The 19,095-nt window shown below is 38.9% G+C and overlaps 1 pseudogene; it reads left to right on the forward strand.

Moving 5' to 3' along the window:
- Positions 1-323: 323 nt before the first annotated feature.
- LOC104415336 lies at positions 324-7,376 on the forward strand (annotated as a pseudogene).
- Positions 7,377-19,095: the final 11,719 nt, after the last annotated feature.

The raw sequence follows: 19,095 nt of genomic DNA on the forward strand, positions 1-19,095 counted from the left end.
GATAATCCGTCCATTCCGAGGAGGGATTACCAGCCCCTCCATGATAAACCTCTAAAAGGGAAGAATTAGTATCAAATTAACCTAACAAAGAAAGATGAGAAGAGAGAAACCGAGTCTAAGATGGGAAGAATTAGTATCAAATACGTCTCGACTCGGTTTCCTCCGCCGATTTTTTCTGTTCGATCTTTCTCTCCTGGCGTCGTCGTCGACTCGGTTTCCTCCGCCGATTTTTTCTGTTCGATCTTTCTCTCCTGGCGTTGTCGTCGACTCGGTTTCCTCCGCCGATTTTTTCTGTTTCTTTTCCTTCCAATGGCGGGTGAAGAGATCCCGGCCGAGACGTATTTTGGAGGAGTCTTTTATGGTATATTCAACCTTCATAGACCAAGTATTGGGGTGTTCTTCGAACCCCAATCATCGATGAACTTCGATGGAGAAACTGCGGTAGGAGGCGATGCTATTGCCGCCGTGCTCATGGGTGTTGGGCATTCAAATTTGGTTACGATGCGGATGACAGCATTCTTGGAACCCATTATGGAGGTTCATGTTATCACGTTCTTGGGGCATTGTATCCTCGATGGGCAAATCAGGCTATTCAATCAGGTATTTTCTCTCAATTCTAGATTAGATTCTTAGAATATTTGGTTGCTTATGTCATGACCAGGTGAGTAAAGGTAAGCTCGATGGGTGAGCAAGAAAGTGCACTTTATACATGAACCTGCATTCTTCTTTGTTAGAAGGAAAGAAAAGAAGAAATACATAATTTATCATATGAACTTAAACCTCCTCAAGCTATTATTATCAAGACTTAATTCGAAGGTGCACTATGTTTGTCAACCAAATTTTCAATGATGTCTCTCGTTTCTATATTTAGCCCAAAAGTAACATTGCCATGGGCCTTTACTATTGTGATCGTGAAGCTATGCATGAGGATGTTTTAGGTCTCTGAGCAGATAAATAACAATTTGTCATCTTATAAAACCAGTTATGCACTGATTGTGTGAAATCTACTTGTTGCATCTGAGCTACCTGCATAAACATAATTGAAGTGAAACATGGGAAAAAAAATGGAAGGTAAGAAGCAAAAGAGCATTTAGAATTTACTTACTCGCCGGCCAATAACCAACTATGTGAAGTTGTGAACTAACTCAGCTAATTTTTTTAGCTTTTTATTGGAGTACCAGCAGTGCCCGTGGGGATGCACGTCCGTCATTCCCACTTCACCACTCTGCCGGTTCCGATGGTGCCGGCTCCGGTGGCGCCGGCTCCGGTGGTGCCACCAGATGAGGACTTGCCGGCGGGCGCAAACATACCCGTGGATGATTTCCTGGAAGGAATCCTGGCGAATGGCCTGTGACTGCCGTTCAGAGCTGAACGGTGCCTGTCATATAGACCGCATTGATTTTTTTTTCGCTTATACTGCATAGATTTTTTTTGGGCTATCGGATTGGACTTGCCCACGATTTATTTTAGAATCTTACTTTTTCATGAAGATCTCAGTTGAGATCTCAATGCTCATGTACTCAGATATCTCTTTTCTCTTAGAATGCAAGAATGTTCAGACAATTGTAGTCTGTCAAATTTGTGTTGCACTTCAGATTTGTTGTGGTTGACCTCTCAGCTGGTCCTTGCACATATGGAAAGATTGAAACAGAGGAGGGAAGTGTCAGCTCCAGAACTCTGCCACGTTTACGAAACATTATGTTCCCCAAGGGTTTCAGTGGTGTGAATGACTGTGCTTCCCCTGATGTGTTTGATGGACAACTTGCTAGTCTTATAGCAACAACAGTCGAGCATGAGACCTAATTGGTTTTGCAAATTGCCAAGTTTTTATCTGCATAATATGGACATACCTAGTATTAGATTGAGCTTTGTCATGCACTCATACTTTTGAAGCCTAGAATTATTTCTATGGGTTTACTGTTCGTCTTTTTCTTTACAAAATTCCTCTGCATTTTGTTTATCCAGTTTTGAAACTGTTGATCTCACAACAAGGTTGCTTATACCAATCATCGTTCTTCAGAATCATAATCGGTTTAATATTATTGAAAAAGGCCACAATTACAGCATAGATATTGCAGAAATCAAGGCTGAGGTAAATGGCCTTTTCTTGTTCTTCTCTCTGGGCTAAATTATGCTATCTCTGATGAATATCAATTGTGTGTTGATCCTGTCGTACCGTCTCTAACACTATTATCGGGCTGATTGTTTCTTGACTTATGCCATTGGTGTCATAATCTTATTCACGGTATAAGATGACTCCATTATTTGCAAGAAGTAAAGCGAAAATTTCAAAATTATATGTGTTGAGACCTCATTCTGTGTCATGGTTATTCAGAATTTAGATAATGCTTATGTTTGTTGTTAGCTGTCTTAGAGCAATTGTCTGTACTTCTCTTTTAATTTAGGAAGCTATCCAAGATTTTGCTTCCTCGTTTTAATCAGTGGAGGTTACAGGTTTGATTGCCCTCTGGAATATAGGGCATCCCAGGCTTTTAGGAGGAAGACAGGTTTTGCATAAACACATACAATCTGCTAACATGCTCACCTAAAAGAATAATTTTGAGCTTTGGCTCAATGAATTAGGATAACATCCGTCAACTAAAAGAAATTCCAGTAGAGCAGCTCACAAAAATTGGTTCACTTTTCTAAGATTGTGTAAGAATAGAATGATGGAGCCTGTTGGATCCATTTCTTGGTGATAAGGTTGGTCCTCCTTTCAAAATGTGAGACATGTGGCTTCAGGAAACTTGTTAGCGTTTGATCAATTGAAGAAAACGATTAACAACATAACTTAATTGTAATAGGCCGTAGCCATGTTCTCTTGTTTGTTAACCATGTACATGGTTGTTTTTTTGTGAAAGCCATGGCATATTGGTTGGATTCAATCATCTATATCAGTTTGTCTAAATAAGAGTTACTCTAATTATTGCACCCTATTTTGCCTTGCATGTTCCCTAGAGTCGGAAATTTTATTATGTTATTTTTCTGCTGCTTCTAGGTTAAGAAGATGGTTCATGATGGCCAGGAAGTAGTTATTATTGCGGGTTCACATGCTTTACATCGCCATGAGAAGCTTGCCATCGCCGTCTCTAAAGCAATGCGAGGGCATTCATTGCAAGAAACAAAAAAGGATGGACGTTTTCATGTTCATACTAAGACTTATATATATAGGCAATACCTGATAAATACTCATGCCTATTCTTTTTCTTTTGGGCGGGGTTTGAAAAGGTGCAACAATTTGGAATAGTTCCGTAGTCAATGATTGTAGATTGCTTGGCCTGTGCTTACCTTCTCTTGAAGAGCTCCTTCTTCATACGTATATGTGTTTTCACCCCATTGATCCTTTGATCACTCACAATCTATGAAAAGGGTGAGGGATGAAAACAATGTGCCCAAGACCATGTGTAGTGCTGTGGCTAGCAGAGGCCTTAATGTTGTAGGGATTTTGCTAATCATTCTATGAGCCAATGGATTTACTTGGAGATAATATCTGCAGGAAATGGAACGGTCCACTGATGTGCTTGCTGCTGGTTTACTGGAAGTTGCAGATCCATCTCTTTCAAATAAATTTTTTCTCCGCCAGGTTAGTACATACTCGCTATACAATTTAATTATCTCCTGGTGTTATGAGATCAATGGCTAGCATTCTACACATTTCCAGTTTCTCAGAGCACTCAATGTTATAACATTGGAGATTTTGCTTTTCAGTATCTAGTGTGGTAATGTTTCTTTGGTTTTGTTTATGTAGGACTGGGTGAGTAATTCAGATGATTCAAGTGATTCCATACTTAAGCATAAGCCTCTTTGGGCCACTTATGAATCTAAGATTGGAAGGGACAAGAAAAAGGGGCGGAAAAAGAATGAGGGGGATATGCACCGAACATATGGGACCAGAGTGATTCCTGTGTGAGAATGTCACTTTGTTGGAATTCTGTTGCATAGTTCTGTTGCTATTTTATAATGCCATATTCCTAGATCTCATCTGTTTTTTTTCTCTATAAAATTTATAATTGTTACGAATGATGCTATTGCACTGTGCTAAATCCTACATCAAAGTGGCTGAAACAACTTTGTTGTTCTCATATAGGAGGGTGAAGTTTTTATGTAATCCTGCATAATTTTCTTTTGGTAAAGATTATTGTTAGTTCATTCTCTTCCCATAGATTGGTAGTTGTTTGGTTTAGAACTGCACTTAGCATTTGTAAGGGGCTGTTCTGGGAAAGGTGGCTTTGGGTGTCATATTAACTAAAGTCGAATCCTGAAATCAACCAAAAGTAAGAACCTTCATTGCTTGACTTCTCTGGGGTCTTCTGATGGATACTTTTTTTTTTTGGGGTGTATCTACCATTTAAAAAAAAAAAATACCTTCCACTAATCTTGTGTCGAAAGCCTAAATTATGAGTCCGAGTCCCTTCTGCATAAGACTCGATGGCAGACAATATACTATTTCCAAAGAACTGTTGAGCTGTTTGAGATTGGTGAATGAAGCTTTCTTGATGTCAAATTAGTTCCAATTTCTGGTTGCCACGTGCTTATTTTGAAATTAAACATGTCAAACTATCTTTGACTACTCATTAATAACCCTTGTTGGATCTCTGAAGACATTCAATATTCATGTGAGATAGAGTCTTGTTGGTTTCTATGTACTGGTGTAGAGACAGCTCCAGTCTGTTAGAGCAATACCTCTGCAATGCAGTTCTCCATGTATTATCTTTAGGTCATACACTATGTACATTTTCTCCCTCTGTCTTCTATAACTATAAAATATAAATACTTTATGACAAAGTGCATGATTTTTGTAAATTTTTATGAACCGTACTATCATTGCCATCCTTGCTGATTTTCTCTGCTCTCCTGCATTTGAGCAAAGAAGATTAAATGGATTGATATTAAAGTTCAATTTGTATTTCTTCTCCCCAGCTTCGTGTTATCACTGGCTGATGTGGATGCAAGTCTTATGATGGAAGATGAGAGTCTTGTGTGGACAAGCCGTGATGTTGTGATAGTACTTCAGCATCCCAATGAAAAGATACCACTTAGGTAAGGAGGCATGGCATTTGCAGGGTTCAAGTTTCAAAGTATTGTTTTTACTGCATCCTTCAGTGTCAAGTCATAGAGTTCTAGCAGTAAGGATTTCTGGAGATGACTTTGGTTGGCTCTCTGTGCCTTTCATGTTTCTACTTTACCATTTATTTCCTCGGTATAGGTATCTCTAGTGTGTTTGCTGTCTCCTTCCGTGGGTGTGAACATAGTCAAGCTCTTAATTTCTTTGTTATTTTGATTACTAGATTTCTTTTGCAAGCATCAATCAACCATCTAACCATATCAAGACCCCTTATTTTATGGGGTTAATATTACAAAAAGCCTCACACTTGTAAACATATGCCACATTTATCCCAAATATATTTTCGTGTCACAAAAAAGTCCAATCCGTGCCACATTTACCTTCTGTTAGCTTCCGTTAAACTTTACTGTTAAATTGTTGCGTTGGAATGGTACTAGGCAATAACTCGGATGACTTGACTTCACGTGGAAATTCATATTTTTCACATTATTTATTATTTAATTCTTATTATTTTCTATTATTTACTTAGAACACTGCAACCTATATACTCAGCTTTGTCGTTTTTTCTTTGTTGCTTCAATTAGCTCCCGTCTGCAAATGGTTTGGGTTTATTCTATCTCCCTCAGAGCACCCTGCTTTGTCTTCGTCTTTGTCTTTGTTGAGAGTGTATGTACCATTTTGACCATCTGAAAAGTTATATGTCCTCTGTACAGTTATGTTTCAGAAATGGAGCGAAGGCATGCTCTTCCTTGTCAGGTTCAGCGCCATATAATAGCAGGGCTTGCATCTGCTGTTGGTGGGCTTACGGCACCTTATGAGAAGGCTTCTCATGTACACGAAAGAGCAGTTGTTAGTTGGCTCTGGGCGACTGGTTGCCATCCATTTGGCCCATTCTCTAATACTTCCAAAGTCAGTCAAATGCTGAAAGATGTTGCATTGGTGAGGCTCTTCCTGTAAAACACAATAAAGTGAATCTCACTGTTATCTCTTTGCCTGATGATGGATGCTGGAAACAGCTTGAATATCTGGCCCAGCATATCTATTTGTTTCTTGACCTTGATTGGTTGAAGATGTAGGTTAGCTTAGTGACTCTGTCATTAAGAGTCTGTTCAATTTTTTTTGACAGAGGAATACAATATATGCACGCGTGGATGCTGCGCTTTGCAAAATTCGTGATACATCAGAGGTGATTTAATCTACACTTTAATCTTGTTATTCATTTACTGTTGTCGATGCTCATCAAGGGCTCATTTTGTACAGGTTGTACAAGGTTTTGCATCGGAATATCTGAAAACCCCGCTTGGTGAACCAGTCAAGGGGAAAAAGAGCAAATCAAGCACTGAGCTGTGGCTGGAGAAGTTCTACAAAAAGAGCCTTTCCCTCATGAATTAGTTGAAAGATTGGAGAAGTACTTGGATGTAAGTGGCTATCTTCTTAATATAGTTTTGCTTCAACACAATGTTTTGAAGATATTAAAATGCCCTGACTTCACTTGATGAACAGAGCCTTGAAGAACAGCTTGTAGATCTATCCTCGTTGTTGTATGATCACCGGTTACAAGATGTACATTTAAACAGTTCGGACATTGTTCAAAGCACTATGTTCACATTACAGTAAGTCAATATTCCGTGAAACAAGATAGTTGATTTGCTGTTGCATCCGAAAGACTGAGTAGCATCTGCTTGTTTTTCATTTTTCTAAATCCTATGCCTATATTTGGTGCAGATACGTGGACCGGGTTCTGGCTGGCGAGCGTGAGAAAATGAGATGCTGCAACATTCACTACAAATATCCCATGCAGTCTTCTCAAACTTATGTTTATGGTGGCATTCTTATTGCTGGATTTATTGTCTATTTCGCGGTCATATTTTTCTCTAATCCTGTGCGCTGATTCAAGAGCGGGTTCGAAGAGATTTGCATCCAGTCTTCTCAGGGCTTCTGTCATGTTGATTGGGATGAAGCGCCTGTCGCCAGACATTAGTTTGAGCTGCAGCGTTTTCACTGATGTAATTAGATGACCACACACGACACAGAATACTTCTTTTTTGTTCCCTGATATGGGAAGGCGGTCAATTAACATAGTGTGGCGGAAGATGAGAGCATCTGGTCGTTTTGCGACATGATAATGTTGATCCTTGCAGCTGACCAAAGCTAAAAAGAGTTGGTTTTTGTTGTATTTGGCTGATGCCATGTTGGAACTAGGATATACAATTGTCCTAGGACCATCTTCTCATCTTTGGTTGGCCTTAAACAACTAGCGTGTACAAAACGAAGAATTAATCACTTCAAATGGACCTTTGGTCATCTCTGTTTGGTCTTCTCTTGTTTTCAATGCGTCTCTGTTGAGCCTCCTTAACGTGACCTTTAAATACTTCGGAGCATTCAAATTGGAAATTTATGCTCATTGATTTTTTGAACTTTTTTCGAGAACTTCTGTAAATAAGATAACTAATGGAATTTTCTGTTCCCTCATTGACGGAAGGAAAAGGTTTTGGTGAAGATGCGGTGGAGTTGCTGGTCTAGTCTTAGCACACGATTGTCATGAAATTCTGCCGAGTCATCTTTGTAGACGCTTAGGTGGAGGGATTTGATATGTCAATTGGAACAATCATGTGCAAGAGAACCACTTCTCCATAATGGAGAAGTGACAACGATCCAAGTCATGGCGGGGATACCCTCCGCTCTCAACTGGCAAAAGTCGGCATCGAAAGAACTGGAGAACTGGGCATATTTCGCTGCTGGGTCTGAGGAAAAACAGAAAGGGAGAATTCAAGTCAGCTTCATATAGAACGACCCGTGCATGATCCCACAGCGAGCAAGAAAAATTGTGAGCGAGTTCTGTTGAGAGCGCATCTCATTCCAAATCTTCTTTCTTGGCAAAGCATCTCATTCCTCCCATCACAAAGGTGGCCAAGGTTACACTTAGGCCCACCAAGGACAAGTCCCCATCGCATCTGGAAACGAATTGTCGGGCCTTGGCCAGAGTGGGGCTAGCCACCATGTCACTGCTGGCGTCACAAATTCAGCTAATTGTTTATTCTGGTGAAAAGGCCCCCAAAAAAGAAATTTTAGGTTTGATTTAAATGTTAGGTTTTGCATTAGACCGAATTTTTGGTCAAGTCATTTATGACGAGTGATCGTCTAGAAATAAGTATCTTAGTCCCCAGTGGGTAGGAAGGAGTCAAATAGAAAATGCAATAAATTGAAGTGCGAGGTTGGACGTTTGCTACAACGGGACCACCATACGTGGGATCGTCGGTGGTAAACAAATGCTAACATGGGAGAATATATTCCCTAGTGCTAGAGTCCAGAAGCTTCGATCGACACTCTCTTGTCTTGGACGATTTCACTCCATTTGTCCATGCGTAATCAATGGCACAAAGGCTTCTGTGGTTCTAACCGTATGACCCATCTGATGGTTCACGGGCCCCGTAGCCAGTGTGTGGCAAAGAAACTACATTGACAAGTTGTCTAAAGATTTAGGGTTAAATTGGCCAAATTAAAAAGGTTTAGAATTGAATTGGCATTATTACAATAGGTTTTAGACAATTTTTCGAATTTTCCTGATACAAACATATCTAAACCTTTTGAATCTTTAGGGATAAACAACTTATTGTAATTGATATTCAAATTTCAGCTTTACTCTTTTATGACACGTGAGATTAGTTTGATGCTTTTATGAACTCGGGATGGAAGGCAAAGTCATTCATTGTCATTAGAGAATATATATAAGCGAAAGAATCAAGGACAAATTTACAAGTGTAAAGTTGTCAATTGATTGGTCGAAGTAAAAGTTTACATGATTTCAGAATGCATTAAGAGATTGCCTCTTGCATCGTGTTATTAGGTTTGTTTCTTATTTGGAACATTGTAGAATTAAAATCATGAATGCCATAAGTAGAGTTGGGAAGCATATTCTTAAGATCGTTCGAGAAGTGGACCAGTTCAGATACGCGAAAATTGTCCTGAAGACCACCTATCCACTATGCAAATGAAAAAAAAAAAGGTTATATGGTTCTATGCTATGTTATAATCCTTCCAAAGTTATCTAGATCTCAATAATGTGGACTAAAGCAATTATGCTATGCATTTGCAAGTTCTCTTTGATGTATTTAACTTCCTTCACCATGTTAGATTTCGAAATGAGCAAGAGAAAATTCTCTTAAGAACTTGCATAACCAGTGTATCCAGCAGTACTTTATGTTCTTAGCCCTCGCCCCTCTTGGCACAATTCGTTCCGTGACGCATGAGTTAGGAAAGAAAATTCTCAAGCCTTAAAATCAACGTGCGTCTCTTTCGTGGCCATTTTTCGTGACAAGTGACAACGATCGTTGCACAAATTTTTTTATCAACGCTCGTGTTCATTGAGTTGCTGACTTGGGGAGGTACGACCGAGGAAGCTGGAGTTGGTTGGCCGATATTCTCAGAAATGCATCGCAAATCATTGCTATTCGGAAAGGAAAAAAATACGTGGCTTTTCACCTCATAACATAAATGATACATCTACTTTTAAAACTACATATTTTACATTTTAAACTATATATAAATTTATATAAATTTGCCTTTCATCTTGTCACACCCCATGCACATCCAAACACTACCAACAAATAGAACACAAACCCTAGCCCGTTTCCCAGCTGCCAGAATGCCCGCCACTCGTCATGGGCACTCCCGACGCGGCGGCTAAGCCAATGGACCCAACAGTCATCGACCTTCCCGAACCGTAGCTGCATGGTGTCGCGGCCTCAGATGGAGGCTGTGGACACCAAGGGTGACCTCCGTGGTTGCCAATTCTCATCAAGGATATATAGGTTGGAAGATGACAATTCTTGAACGGTGATGGGGGATGTCGGCCAAGCAGTCCGAGGTAGCGATTATGGAGGCTGGCAGCGGCGGCGGCGACAGCAGAGGGCAGCGGCGGACGTGAGTTGAGAGTTTTGGTATCTCAGTGATGTAGGTTGGGTTTAGCAGAGTTGGTGTAGCAAATTTATAATTTTAAGAGCGGAGATATGTTTTTAATATAAAATTGAGAATTCAAGATATGTTTTTTCGTAATTTAAAGAAAAAAGGACTTTTCTTTCGCAGGAACGATTTCCTATTTTGGCAGGCAATCCTTTGGCATGATACACGAGCCGCGCTCAATGAGAGCATCGAAAAAATAGAAAAAATGCGATATTAGTCTGGGGTCAATTATTGACTTGGTTGACTTGGAATAATCTAGAATATACCTTTTGAATATACGAATATAATCAGAAACCAATTTGGCAGAATAATAAAAACTAACCTTAAGTTACAAAGTAGAATATGGTAGCTACATCATTATCTTAGAACCTCCTTTGTTTGATACCAAAAGAAGAATTCTAGCCTCTATATAGTTACTAACTTACAATTCAACATTAAAGGACTTGAATTTTGTTTTTATTTTTTTCGCTGTTTAATTTTTAAAATTTGAAATCCGAAATCCGAAATATTGATATGAAAACCCTCAAGAAAATTATGCATCCACAGCCTAATACCTTAAAAACCTCCGATTTTCACTTTTGTCCCAATTTTACCATTTGTTTCATAAAAAAACCTCCAACTTTAATAAATAAATAAATAATTCAAACTTTAGCTCTTGTCCCAATTTTACCATTCGGTCTAAATTTTACCCAAAAAATTTTACAGTCTCATAAAAAACCAAAAAATTTTACTTAAGTCACAAATTTGCCACCATTAATTCTGCGTCCAAAATTTCTCGTTAACAACCTATAGATGGAAAACTACCAAACACGAGCTGTTTGAGTGCTCTTCGACCTTAAAAAATAGAACATTTCCAGGCTCAGGGGATCCACAAGTACAAAATCAATAAGGGTGATTGTGACAAAAGGTCAATAGAGAGCGGATTTGGGACTTCAAAAAAAAATTATAGTGTGATTGAAATTGGACCTAAAAATTGAGTTTGAAATCTTTTTTCTAATATGAGGTCTGTAATAACCCAAGTCTTTGACTCTCTTTCTAGAGCAAGAGGTGTCAATTTTTGAGGGCTCGAATCCGATTTCTCACTCCCGTTTTTACCAAATTTTTTGGGGCCACCATTCTTTGCACATACATCTTGGGTTTCCACATGTCCTTTCACCCACATGTATCGAATTTGCATGCTTCAGGCCCTTCTTGTGCAGAGGTGTACCAAAGGTATGATATTATCAGTGTCATTCCCCAATACTTGACAGTTGGTAGGTAATCAAGAAACCTTTCCATAGACAAAATTTATATTGCGGTGGTGATATTATGCGTGATGTTGGGCTATGGTCGTTTCGGTATGAGTATTATCCGGCTGTGAAACTCTCGTGTGGAGGCAAATGAAGCCTAGCTGATAAAAAAACAAGTCTTTTATCTTACGCGGGTTTACACATGAAGAGTAAAGATATGGATACTTGATGCGAGTGGTTAACGTAATCTTAAGGCCAGTTCACAATGAAAACTCCCGTAGATTTGACGATGCAAAGAGCGCCAAACATAGAAATTGTAGGAACATGCAGCAAATCATCATCGGATTCAAGGTACATGGCGAGTTAAAAGCATCCTCATCATTAGATCTAAAGGAACTTTAAGGAAAGCTCCTTCACCGTTGCACTGCATATATACAACGGTATATAATGTGCAAATTAAGCTGAATAACAACACAAATATAGCCTCGATTACATAATTTGATGAAATGAGCGATCAAGGAAAGTCAATATTGCGCCATTGCCCTCGATAACGTATTATCTTGCAAAGACATAGATCTTTGGATATAAAAAGAACACATACTTAGCTTAGCCATACTAAAAAACAAAGAAAAAAAAATAAAAATAAAAATTCAAAAAGTATTAAAAAATATGATTTAAAAGTTATCCACATCAGCGCTTGGCCAGTGTCCATGTTAGTAATATCCCGCCAAAATTGGCCGGATGGACTCAATTGACAAGGATGAAAAGGTTTAAGATTCAACGATAAAATTGAAAGGTTTACAGGATTGAAATGGCAAAAGTGCAAAATTTTGGATCTTTTAGACAATTTTCCCTTCTCGTTTGTACCAAAGAACATATAATAAACACTTAAAAGTATGCATTTCTTACATTGTGGTTAGTTTTATATATCTCATGTGCCGTTAACTTAAACAAAATCATATATATGAATGGATATTCGTCTATAAATTTACATGGTTTTTCTCAATTCCTACCAACATATGAACATACCTCAATAGAAATCCAACCTCAAATTTAAAATTAAGAAACTATATGTATCAATCGTATTCTTGGCACGGTGTGGTGAGCCAATTGCAATGCTAGCATCATATGAATCCAATAAATTTTGCATTTGAATTTGGCAAAATACCATTTTTATGTTCACTTGCTTTTCGACTGATATGACATAGGCTAAAAAAAAACTTTCTTCAAGACTAGCATTGTCTTCATCTTTTAGGGATTTCATCAAGTGAAATCTTATCTCATTTTCTTTCTCGTCCATTGCAGTATCATGAGTTTTTGTTGAATAAAAAATTCTTAACCTAATAAACCTCCGCATGCAATAGGACATATGATGTTATTCATCGCTCTTTTTGGTGCCTGATTATCTCTCGTCACAACGTTTACTTAATCTTGAAGTTTCAGAGTAGACATGATTCTATAACCACATAAAACCAAGCTACGGCCAGGTTTCGTTATTTCCATATCTTGTAGAACACAAACCACATAGCGGGTATGGCCTAAGGGCTATGATCACGACATATATGTTGCATCACACATAAATCACACAGGAGAGACGCCATAAGGGAACACAAAAAAGCCGATCATTTCAACTTTCCGGTGGAAATCAACATGCGCCTGTCATAAGATCTATGCTTTAAACATGAGGTTCCCCAATTTATTCATTCATCACCATACCTATGATTTACATATAGACTAACCATCCCCACCTCCCAGCCGAACGGTTCAGGGGCGTGTGACCAAATGGTGAGAGCTATCGTTGTCAGAGCTGGCTGGACCGCTTGAGTAGTTGTTGTATCCATCGTTCTTCTCCCGCTGGGGCCCTGTTTTAGCCTCAGTGTTGCCTGTAGCAGTAGCGGTGGTAGGAGTAGAAGAAGTACTAGTGGTGCTCGTGGGATCAGTGGTCTTGCTTGAAGTAGTAGTAGCGGCGGAAGTAGAAGAAAAGGTAGCATCGTTACTGCCAGCAATAGCTTTGCGGCCCATGCTCATGGGCTTTGCATCCGCTTGTAGAGCTGCCATGATCAGCACAAGGACAAGGAAGAGCGCAAATACTGGTTGGATTCAGTTGCTTGACCCTGAAAGGGTGGATTTACAATCACACAATGATCGTCCAACAAAAATCATATGATTTGTTCTTTATGGAGACGATAAAAAGATCGATTTATGACCTACTGATTCTAATAAGAACCCTTTTCTCAGTTTCCTTTACTAAAGAAAAAAAAGGTAATTACCTTAACTCGAAGCCACTTGAGCATAGTCTTGATAGATGAGGTATAATACAAGAATAAGATATTTGAAACCTAGAGTTTTGCCGAACATACCAGTTTATGCGATGAGGAAGTGTCTATGATCTGGTGGTCCTTTGCGTGGAATTTATAGGCCAGCGAAGTTCTTCTGTAGCTAGGGTTAGAGAAACGCAGCATGCCCATCGGATAAGAACTGCAAATCAAAGCAGTCGAATCTTTCTTCTAAAAAAGCAGATTTGGAGTGGAGGGATCACGATGCTGCTGCACCACTAGAACAGGTTGAGCCACCAAGGATGTAATCATGATTAAGATTGATAATTGGGGGAACTCGTGGGTCGACATTCAAATGCTTCGTGATTACCGAGGGGCGCGATGTCCCCATTCTAGGGTTCACTTATGGGAGTAATGAGATAAAAGGTGAGATCGTTTAATCGATAATCATCCACAAGTACCAAGAGCATAATGAAACGTTAGTATGTCACCGACAGAAAGAAATTGTATATCAAGAATCTGACTAAAAATCAATAACAATCCTATTCTTGAAAAATACAGATTGAGAAATGCAGCGAGCAACAAATCCAGAACAATTAGAAGAAGGTTTACTTCCTGTGGATGCCATAAACTGGGACCCTAAGATGCTCTAAAAAAATTCATGTGCTTTGCCTTTGAGGGAGTTACGAGGATATACTGGTTCTTCATAGCATGCATAAATACCTAATCAAGCATGCAATATAAACCCACTTCTATCAGCAGCTCATTCAAGGAGGTAAGCAAGAACTTTGCCAGGCTCAGAATTTTTGAAGAAGCATCTGTGATTTTGTGTATTTAGAAATCAAAATTACTTTAACTAGATGGAACTCGAAATGCGCAAGACCAAAGCGCTTTCACAAGCCAATCCCAAAGCATGAACAATCAATTAACCATTTCCAGTTTTTCAGAGGATAAGTTAAGGATTTAGTTCCCCACCTAAACTCTACATAATTCAATTTGAAAGAAACTCAAACTCTTCTCAAGAACTTTGGAATTCTCTGTCAAGTTGACCACAGGAAAAGACTTGCAGGCAATGCACATTACTAATGAATCGAGCCAAGCCACTCCAACATGTACAAGACGATAGCCAATATCAGTCGAGAGGAAAGGCCCATGATTCACACTTTCAGGCCATTCCGCAAGTGTTGGATCCTCTTACGACTGCCCAGCAGCTTTACGAGGTATTGCTTTCTTCTTAGCTTCGGCTTTGTGTCCGATGTCGCTGCTGGCAAGAGCAGCTTTTACACTCTCGATTGCTTCGGGTGTAAATATCTGCGCATCCTTTTGAAACAATTGCTGCGCCTGTGCATGAAAAAGAAAAACTTTAAAAAGAGATCAAACTTCTATATAGTGTCCACTGGTATACACAATAAAAAAAAGAAAAAAAGACACAAAAAGACACAAAAAAATTGAATTGATAAATTTATGATAATTTTACCCCAAATTATCTTTATTTACCACAAAAAAAAATCCTTAAATTAGTACATCCATAATAAATATACCTTAACTAGTTTCTATTAAATTCTACCGTTAAATTGCCGAGATTGATGATATTTATTAGTTTGAGATGTACCACTCGTGGTAAAACTAATGTGCGATAAATTCGTCGTAAAATGTATTAATTTAGAGTTTTTAGTGATTAGAAAATTAGTTTTAGGAAAATTTATCAGAAGTGTACCGGTTAGAGATTTTTCGTGATATTAATCTAAAATTCTAAATTGATACGTGCATGCCGTATTTATTCCGAACTCGCCATTATGTCACGAAAAAATCTCAAACCACAGTGCTTATGCCACATTTACCACAATTTCACTATAAGATTTCGTTAAATTTGCCATCGGTGTATTTTCAGTGACACGAAAAAAATAATTTGAGATAAACGATAAGAATGGTATTAGTAGTTTCGGATAAATTGTTATATATATATACTAATTTGAGATTTCTGATTACATTAGTTCAAATGAGGAAAGACATGCATTTTCTAAACGTTTAAAACCTATTCTTCTAGGCACCATAAATTCCCTGTCCCGTAGAGTGCTCCGTTGATGTCTCGACTTAATCTCAATCAATGAGTCACACCTCTTTCGTGCGTGTGTCGGCAACTGAAAAAAAAGTTGATCCAGACACCGAGTGGAGCACCGTGCGGATTTAACGCTTCCGTCCTTCTTTTACGGGGATGGTGTTGGGCCGGCTGGTGGGCCTTGAGTTTTTGGGCCTGATGTAAGTTTCTGGTGGGCTCGTTTTATAGGGTCAAGTGTTGTGGGCTTTTCCTCAGACTCTGGAGCTCGTCCATGCTCACGCTATGGCCGAACTAAATTAAAGGTAATATAGAAGCTAGTCCCTCTACCTCCGCGCCGCTTCACTTGTCTTTTCAACCGTGGAAGCATGTAAATGAGGTACGCATCGACGGTCAAGAAATGTCGAGACGTGCGTAGGAATAAAGATGTCAATGGATTGGTAGGACGTCGAGGCACGTCTACTCTGTCCCGACTAGGCAATATCGGGTTGATTTGGCTTCGTCCGATTCGGTTTCGGTCATCACTTTATTATATCATCCTTTCAATAGCTTGATGGTCTTTGATGATGATGATGATAATAATAAAGTCATTTTGGTAATTTAATGCACTTTTTTAGAAGTTTGTGCTTAACGCTTTAATGATTGAGGGCGCGTTTGGTAACCATTCTGTTCTCGAAAATAATTTTTATTCGTAAATAATTTTTTTTTATTCCGCTCCCGAGAATAATTTCTGAGTTTTTAAAAACATTTTGTTACTGTTCAAAATGTCTACTCTCAATATAGAAATGCGTTTTGTTGGATTTTAAGATTCTTTTGTTTCTTTTTATTTATTAATGCTTTTATCATTTTTTTTTCTATGTTTTCTCTTTTCCTTTTTCCTTTTCCTTTTCGAATCTTACTAGTAAGGGGTGACTGGATTTTCATCATGATTGGAGAATAACTTTTGGAGTAGACGCATGGCCTTTTTGGCAGTGTAGAAACAAGTAATTTTTCCGGGATAACTTTGTTTTCCTTCAAATTCGGTACAAGTAATTTGGTCATACACAAACGAAATCATTAAAAGTTCATTGTGAAATAACTCAATGTCAAGTGGATCATCCATTTCCGCAATTTTGATAAGATGGGATCATCCACCTTCCGATTGAATACCAGTGGGGCTTCTAATCACAACCCAAGACTTGCTGGTGTAGGGAATTTATTGAGAAATGAAAGGAGTAGTTGAGTTGGTGGTTTTGCTACATTCATAGGAATATGTTTGTCGACACAAGCAAAACGGCCTAGTGGTCGGAACGCAGCTTCACAAAACGACTTGGATTTCATAAGATCATTACCGAGATCGACTTTAAAGCCATTCTTTTCTTATTAGCCTTGAGCACATGATTAATAATGATGGCCCTACTTTGCTTAAAGATATTAGAAGACAATTGCACTCTCACTTTGAGTTTAAAGTGCTGTATAACTTTCAAAAAGGAAATTGTTCTCGTTGACTGGTTTGCTAATCTTGAAATCGATAAGTGCTTAGATACTAATTTCTTTTCATTACCCCAACCGCATCGAACAAATGGGGACTTGTTATCAAGACAACATCCTCACTAAATTGACGGCTTTATTACTTTAGTCAACAAACAAATTGGCACCATTAAAATGTCCGAATTGAAAGTGGGTCCATATACCTTGCTGAGATAGCTAGTACGAGTACCTAGAGGGGGGTGAATAGGTATACACAAAAAATTTCTCGATGTTTGCACGATACTTAAACAATTAGAGACTTTGCAACAGTTGAAAATTCAATCGCAAGCGAGTAAGGGAAAGAGAGAATTGAACACTCGGTTTATAGTGGTTCGGCTTGATTCAAGCCTACGTCCACTCTTCGCACCGATGCCCGATTGGCTGGATTCCACTATGATCAAAGAGTTGTTACGGTGTTGATCTTCCTTGATTTCTAGGTGTAGATGATCTACCACACTTGCTCAAGGCGTCACCAAGTATAAACACTCTCGTATACAATTTCGCTCGTCTCAACTAACAATCAAAGGATCTTCGACTGGAATTTTTCTATCGATCACACCCTTAAAACAACTAGAACGTCTTCCTTTTATACTCCTTCATGCCATCATAGCCGTTGGCACTTACCAAAGGAATTCCTCAATCTACCCGTTGGACGGAATCAATCAAGAAGATCATCCGAGCTATATAAGGAATTCGATGATAGCCCATCAATCCTGTTCGCCCATACAATCGGGATCTCGGTTTCCAAGAATAGAATAATCCAAGATTATTTATTCGACCATCGGATCTTCAATCGTTCTTAGATAAGATATAAAGAATCCGAAATGATTATCCAACCAAAGAATCTATCCCGAGAGGATAGGATCAAATCCTCAATCATAAACCTCGACTTTGGATTTCCTTCAACACCGGATTAGAAAGACCGTCGGTGAGAATAACTTTGAGTCTTGAGTCTTGAGTCTTGAGTCTTGAGATAACGAGTCTTGAGACTATAAAGTCTTGAGACTTTAACTATCGATATCCAGACTTAGACCGATAGAAATGTTTTGTCGGCTTCAAAATATTCGGAAAGATTTCTCCAACAATCTCCCCTTTTTGATGGTGACAAAACTTTCTTGAAGATTTGAACAACTTTGACCCGCAAAAACATTTCTCAAGCAATATGGCTAACTCATAAAGATTAATAAACAACCAGACTCGCATCCACAAAGAAATTGGTTAGTCTTTCATGAGTAATACCATGTAACAATACTTGATATAAATGCAACCAGTCAAGCATCAAAATCCACAACCAATTCAGTCTAACACTCAAGTTCAAGTTCTCAAGTCATACTCAAAAATAAACATAACCACAAAAAGTCAAATAAATAATGTTTGTTCAAATTGGTTCTCCCCCTTTTTGTCATCATTAAAAAGAGGGTGAGAAAGGAGTCATGTCTCGCTGGGAATGCGCACGATCCGGAAATCCCCAATGGACTGGACTACTCCTTCGAGCTTCTTCGGATCTTCTCGCGAGATGAGCTACCTCTTCTCTCTTGGCATTGGCTTGAAGTTGTAGAGCGAGGTCTTTGTATTTTTCTTCCAGAGAGATCAAGATGCTTGTCCAAAGCATGCTTCAAGACTTGGATTTCACAATCCAGAATATATATCGGGTTACGCATTTTAAGAATATTCATGATACTACGAAGATCTACGTAATCATCCGTCGTGTATGCGGCATTGACTTTCTCGGATGGTGTGTGTGCGGACGATGGCGCTTCCGAACGGTCTTGCAGATTTGGAATCGTCGTATCATCTTCTTCGGGCAATTGAGAGACTCGAGCTTCTTCCGGGTCTTCCTGGAGATTTTCTTTGATCTTCAGCAGCATGAGGTGGAGACCTCTCTTGCTCGCTAACTCCCCCGTCTCTAGGACATCGAAAGGGGAAGAGTGATGATCAATCTCTTGATTTCCTTCTCTCCCATTTATCAGCAGATCGATCTTTTACTTCTTCTTTTTC

The sequence above is a fragment of the Eucalyptus grandis genome, chromosome 8 (genome assembly GCF_016545825.1).
Source record: "Eucalyptus grandis isolate ANBG69807.140 chromosome 8, ASM1654582v1, whole genome shotgun sequence".
In the NCBI taxonomy this organism is placed as follows: Eukaryota; Viridiplantae; Streptophyta; class Magnoliopsida; order Myrtales; family Myrtaceae; genus Eucalyptus; species Eucalyptus grandis.